This window comes from Dendrobium catenatum, unplaced genomic scaffold, assembly GCF_001605985.2.
Source record: "Dendrobium catenatum unplaced genomic scaffold, ASM160598v2 fragScaff_scaffold_1380, whole genome shotgun sequence".
Taxonomy (NCBI): Eukaryota; Viridiplantae; Streptophyta; class Magnoliopsida; order Asparagales; family Orchidaceae; genus Dendrobium; species Dendrobium catenatum.
The window spans coordinates 489,958-495,976 of record NW_021319842.1 but is presented as its reverse complement, the minus strand read 5'-3'; the positions used below and the strand labels follow the sequence as shown (position 1 = coordinate 495,976).

Below are 6,019 nucleotides of genomic sequence, written 5' to 3'. Positions count from 1 at the left end.
TTGAGGGCTGCGGGGCCCCGGATATATATATATATATATATATATATATATACTCATGGCAATCAAATTGCCCAAACTTGAAAAATATTGGATTGGTGTGGATAATGAGGAAAACTATTTGGATGGTGAGTTATTTTTACAATTAATCGTTGATAATTATAACTATCTTTTGTTTTCCTCAATAATGCAATCATTGAGATTTTGAAAAAATATTGGATTGGTGTGGACAATGAGGAGAAATATCTTGATGGTGAGATATTTTTCAATTAATCGCTAGTAGTTATAGTCGTCTTTTGTTTTCCTCAGTAATGCTATCATTGAGATATCTCTTGGAAGTATTCTGTTGGTGATTGCCAACTAGTGACTGATCTTCTGGAAATCAAGCTTCTTATACTCATTTTGCAATGTGGAACATCAAGGATGGCCTGAAAATTCTCGGGCAACCGATGTTCTGATTTCCCTTTTATGTTTGAGATGAAAAGACCTTTAGAAAGCTGCTTATTTATTTATTTATTGTTGGAATTAAGTAGTCATATGTCCCACTCTTTCTCTTTCTTTCATGAAACACGGTGGTATAGATATATATGTGTGCATATATAGATATATACATACATATGTGTATGATATACTACTTGCAATCAAATTGTCCTTAATTTTGTAGTTCTCTTTTTTCCCAGTGTTGACATTGAGATTTCTCTTGGAAGAATTCTTTTGGTTATTGCCAACAAGTGACTGATCTTCTGGAAATCAAGTTTCTTATACTCATTTTGCAATGTCGAACATCAAGGATGGCCTGAAAATTCTAAGGCAACAGACGTTCTTATTTTCCCTATTTATGGTGAGAGAACCTTTAGAAAGCTGCATATTTATTTATTTATTGTTGGAATTAAGTAGTCATATGACCCTCTCTTTCTATTTCTTTCATAAAGCACGTTGCAGTAATAATGGTATTTATACACACACATGTATGTATGATGTACTAATTCCATCAAATTGCCTTTAACTTGAAAATTTATTGGATTGGTGTGGACACTGAGAAGAAATATCTAGATGGTGAGATATTTTTACAATTAATCGTTGATAGTTTGGTTGTCTTTTATTTTCCTGAGTAATGTAATCATTGAGATTTCTCTTGGAATAATTCTGTTGGTGATTGCCAACAAGTGACTGATCTTCTAGAAATGAAGTTTCTTATACTCATTTTGCAATGTCGAACATCAAGGATGGCTTGAAAATTCTAAGGCAATCGGTATTCTGATTTTCGTATTTATGCTTGAGATTAGACTATTAGAGGACCTTTAGAAATTTGTTTATCTATTTATTTTTTGTTGGAATTAAGTAGTTATATGGACCTCTCTTTCTCTTTCTTTCATGAAGCAGTGCAGTAACAATGGTGTATACATATAAGTCGATCTTGTTCACGAGCTTCAAATGATGTTGTTTGTGAACATAAATGAATTGGACACATTCGTGTTCAAGCTTGTTTATATAAAAATTGTGTATTAAAAATGTAGTTCAAGTTTGTTTGTTTGGTTGGTTAAACGATCACAAACGAGATTTAATCGAACCGAGCAACGATTAGCTCGTCGAACATTTGGTTCGCTTGCGACCCTAATACTAGCAACTCAAGTGATGCGACATCTCCTTATTCATTACCTTATAAAGTCAAGAGTCTGCGTCTCTATTCTAATTTTTATGCATGTTGGTGGAATTTTACAATCTCTCCATATGAAAGTAAAATTGAAATTGCACTGATGGGGGATAATGTTTTTCATTTACAAATGGAAATCATATATGTTGCCTCATCTGCACCATGAAATATATTTTAAATGGCCTAATCATATGGCATTTTTCAAGATTAGTGACATTCCCAATATGTAGTAGTGTGCTGAGATTATATCGTTTATGAGTGAAAAGTTGTGAGGGCAATGATGGTGATGATTTAGAGTTTAGAATTCAACCATTGATTACACATGGAAATTATGAAATATTGCTATGTTTCCCATGATATGGCATGTCTGGATGGCCTGGAGCATCTCCGGCAACCACATCTTCCATTGCTTGGGAATTAAAGTGTTGCAAGGCTCTTCTACTTATCTTATGTCAGGGTTTCATTATCATCTAAGCCTTCATTTTTTTTGTTCGTTTTTTCTTCTTCTTCTCCAACTTGTTATTCTTGCTCATTACTCTTGAAGCTTAGTTATTTTAGTTGTTGTGCCTAGCTCTCTAATTATTTATTCACTAATAAAGTCATCTCCAACTTCTATTGCTATGACTGTGACAGTATATCCATCATCAATTCTCACTGCTTAGCATTGCTATGTTTCTCTGGCTATTAGATGATGAATTTCTTTTGGAGAGGCCACGACAATTATTGCTAACCATTGACAATTAGGTTATGTTTGATTCTTACTCTACTCTATTAATGAGGCATCAAGGATGGCATGAACCTACTTCTATTTAGCTGTTTACCTGCTTGTTTTAACTTTGTGTCATATTCTTTGCAGCAGTAGGAGCAGGAGGCATTTGTTTTTGAACAAGCTTGCAATCACATTATTGTTGTTTGTTTTTTAGTATTTTTAGTATAAACCGATATATGTTTGCAAAAATATGCTTTTGCAATCTCTACTTGCCCTTTTTTATGAGGTGGTGAGCAGTATGATGAAAGTTTTAATCTACTGCTGAATATTCTTATTTCTCAACGAAGTAAATATGTCAAACAAATTTTATTGTCGGTCATAAGTGGTGTATCCTATATTAGTGGTTTATTTCATCATGGGCATCATTTTTTGGGATTTTATTGTTTTTATTTATGATGGGTGGCGCTGCCTTTATGTTGGATTCAAGAAATTTAGCTTGTGATGTTGAAAATAATGCTACTGCTCTTTATATCTCTATGTATGTTAGTTTCATTTTTTATGCATTGGTGATTGATCAAAAAGGTTTTCAAAGGGAAACCTGCAGTGCTGCTAAATATTTATTTTCAAGGATTAGATCTTAATGATTGATGAGATGTTTTCCACTGATGATTCGAGCCGCCTCTATCTTCATCACTCATTACCTCGGAGTATGTCAGTTGTGATATATATATTAAGTCCTTCAAAAATAAAAATAATTTACTTTGAAACTAGGCTCTGAAATAATTTTTTTTAGAATTTTAATTATTGTTCACTTTTAATATTAAATTAGTATTTTATTGAATATTATACCAAAAAAATAATAATGCTTTTAAAATTAAAGAAAAAATCTTTTTTAAAATTTGATTCAAATAATTACCTTAAGGTGATTATTTTAGATTAGGGGTAATGTAATATGTTTATTTCTTTTGGATAATTCTAACAACCTAATATTTGAATATTTGGTTAATTTCTAGGTAATTCCAATTCAAAAAAAAAAAAAAAAAAAAAATCTAACTAACCCTTATTTTGATCTCTTTCAAATTATTAAATAGCTTGAACCTTTTCATATTATAAATTTTTTTTATTATGTAAAATCAATTTTAAAATTATATATTATTAAATCTCAAAAGTTTTGAGTGGGGTCTTGAAAATCCTAACCATGATCTAAGCTATTTGAATATGAACAATGGGGGATGGCTAGTGAACAAATTACAACTAACCTAGCATTTAATGTAATTTTGTATATTGTTCCTTTTTCTTTATTTTTATTTCTTGCATGTGTAGGATTACACACACCACTTAGTTTAGGAACTTCTTAATTTAATGACATGAGTGCAATATTTGTGTACTTGCATATGTGATGTGTAAGGGTTAGTGATTTTGATTCAATTCCACACAACTTAGAAACACCTTTAAGGACAAAAATTAAGAACTTGCATAGAAAACTTAGAAATTTGTTATAATTAGGATGTATCTTCCCTTGACTTCGAGACTTTGAAAAAATAAACTTAGTAATATCACCCACCCATACAAATTATTTCACTAATTTTTGGAGATCATTAGGCTTCCTAATCAATCTATTTAGAATTAATCCCTTAATTAATCCTTTAGCCTTAATAAAAGTCTAATAAATCAAGATTAATTCTTAAAAGTCCCTAAAATACCTCTAATTGACCCTAATTAATTCCTAAATCTATAGAAGTTAAAATCCATTTAATTTGACATTAAAATCCACTTTAATCTAATTTTAATCAAAATCAATGTTTAATCAATTTTTACTTAATTAAATTTATTAAAAATCCAAAAAATTCTTTAAAAACTTGCTGATCCCTCCTTAGATCATTTATGATCTTTGGAGTTGATTTCAAGAAGTTTAAGACTCATGGGTTCAAATCACTAAAAAGGATCCTTAATTGAAACAATTAAATTAATCCAATAAATGCCCAAATTTTCAAAATTCATAATTAATTGTATAAAATTTCAAATCAGCCAAACTCAGTGGCTCATGAATCTAATTAAAATCTAGTATTTTTTAAAAATGTCAAACCCCCAAAATTTGGTCAAAGTAAAAAAGTCAACATTTCAGTCAACCTTATGTCAAAATTGGGTCAAAACTTCTAAAAATAATAACTTTTCATAAAAAACTCCAAATTGAGTGTGTTACATGTTAACTCATAATAAGGCCTAGTATTTATTAAAATTTTGGAACTTATATAATTCAGTCTAATTCTAAAAATCAACTTTTGACCCCTAAGTTAACATATCTAGATAATTTACTAAAACCCATTAATGCATTCAAACTCCAGGGTTTTCTATTTTGGTTAATAAAATGATCAACCAATCTTTTAAAATCAGTAATCAACTCTAATTAATATTAATCCACTCCTTTAATTTTAACCAATTTAAATTAACTTAATCATCCCTCATTACTACTCGGTAACCTTTGCCTACGAGGCTATTAGCTTAGCCCCAAGAAAGGTGAAATAAACTTCACGGTCTCGGTGTGAAATAAAGGTAGTAATTAATCCTTAAAATATATATAAATGAAAATTTTAATATATTAATATTTAAATTCTAACCTAAATCTCCCTTTAAGCCTTAACAAATTCAAAATTTTAGTAACTTTAATTAACCACCCAACTTAAGATCTATCTCAGCCACACGACCTTTTACACACACTTTAGATGATTTGCTAGGACAACCAACTCTAGATCTAGGTTAGGCCAATATTTACTTTTCTACTGTGTGCCAGATTTTTTGTGATTTTACTGCATTATGGATGAAATTGCCTTGTTGTGCCTGCTTATTTTTTTACTACACTCTATGGATGATTGATGTGTTTGGCGACTGGATTACTTTTAGGATATGAATGATATGGATGTTCAAATAGTTTTCTACAGATGGTCACGTTCATACAGGACAATAAAGGTGGGCTAAATAATTAAAATTCAATTATAAAAATGCTTGCACACATGCTTCAGCTGCTAAGTCCCCCAAGTAATAAAAAGAGCATGACCAGTGTGTTTATTTATTTTTCTACATATATATAACTGCTTGGAAAAATTTTTGATTTATTAACTACTTAGGATAACCCTGCTGGAGAGTCTAGAATTTTTTTATTTATATACAAATGAAAATGTGCAAGTGTTAAGTGCTGTGAAAGTATAGTTTTGAGTTGGGATACATAGGTCCAAATCTCGGATTCCGAAGAGAAAATGACACCCCTTAGGGGAATGGTCCTTTTCTATTTAAAAATCCAAATTTGGATCACTGCCTCCTTGCCCAAAGAGGAAAGAGTGGCCTTCCCCTCAAAGGAAGTGCCCTCTTATCCATTTGGGCAGCCTACTACGAAGAATCGAAGGAGCCTAAAGAAAAGGAGCCCGAAGGAGAATAAGATTGAAGATTTGAAGACAAGGAGTATATCGCTCAAAACCACTTGCATCTTTATTAGGTTTAAAATCTGGATTATTGTCAGTGGTGCCCGACCACTTTACTTTTAACAAAACCCTGGTTTGTAATAAGCAAAGTAACTTCGCCTATGAACATTTATTAATTAATCAATTTATATTTGATGTGTTGAGATGATTGCGTATATAATTATCTACGTTTTTAGGTTCTGC

General features: G+C 31.0%; 1 long non-coding RNA gene across 1 annotated transcript; it reads left to right on the top strand.

Annotated features, from left to right (window-relative positions):
• The first annotated feature begins 34 nt into the window (after positions 1-34).
• Positions 35-2,773, top strand: LOC114580887. The gene is made up of 2 exons (XR_003702527.1): positions 35-838; positions 2,508-2,773. It is a non-coding gene; the product is annotated as an uncharacterized LOC114580887 (long non-coding RNA).
• The last annotated feature ends 3,246 nt before the right edge of the window (positions 2,774-6,019 follow it).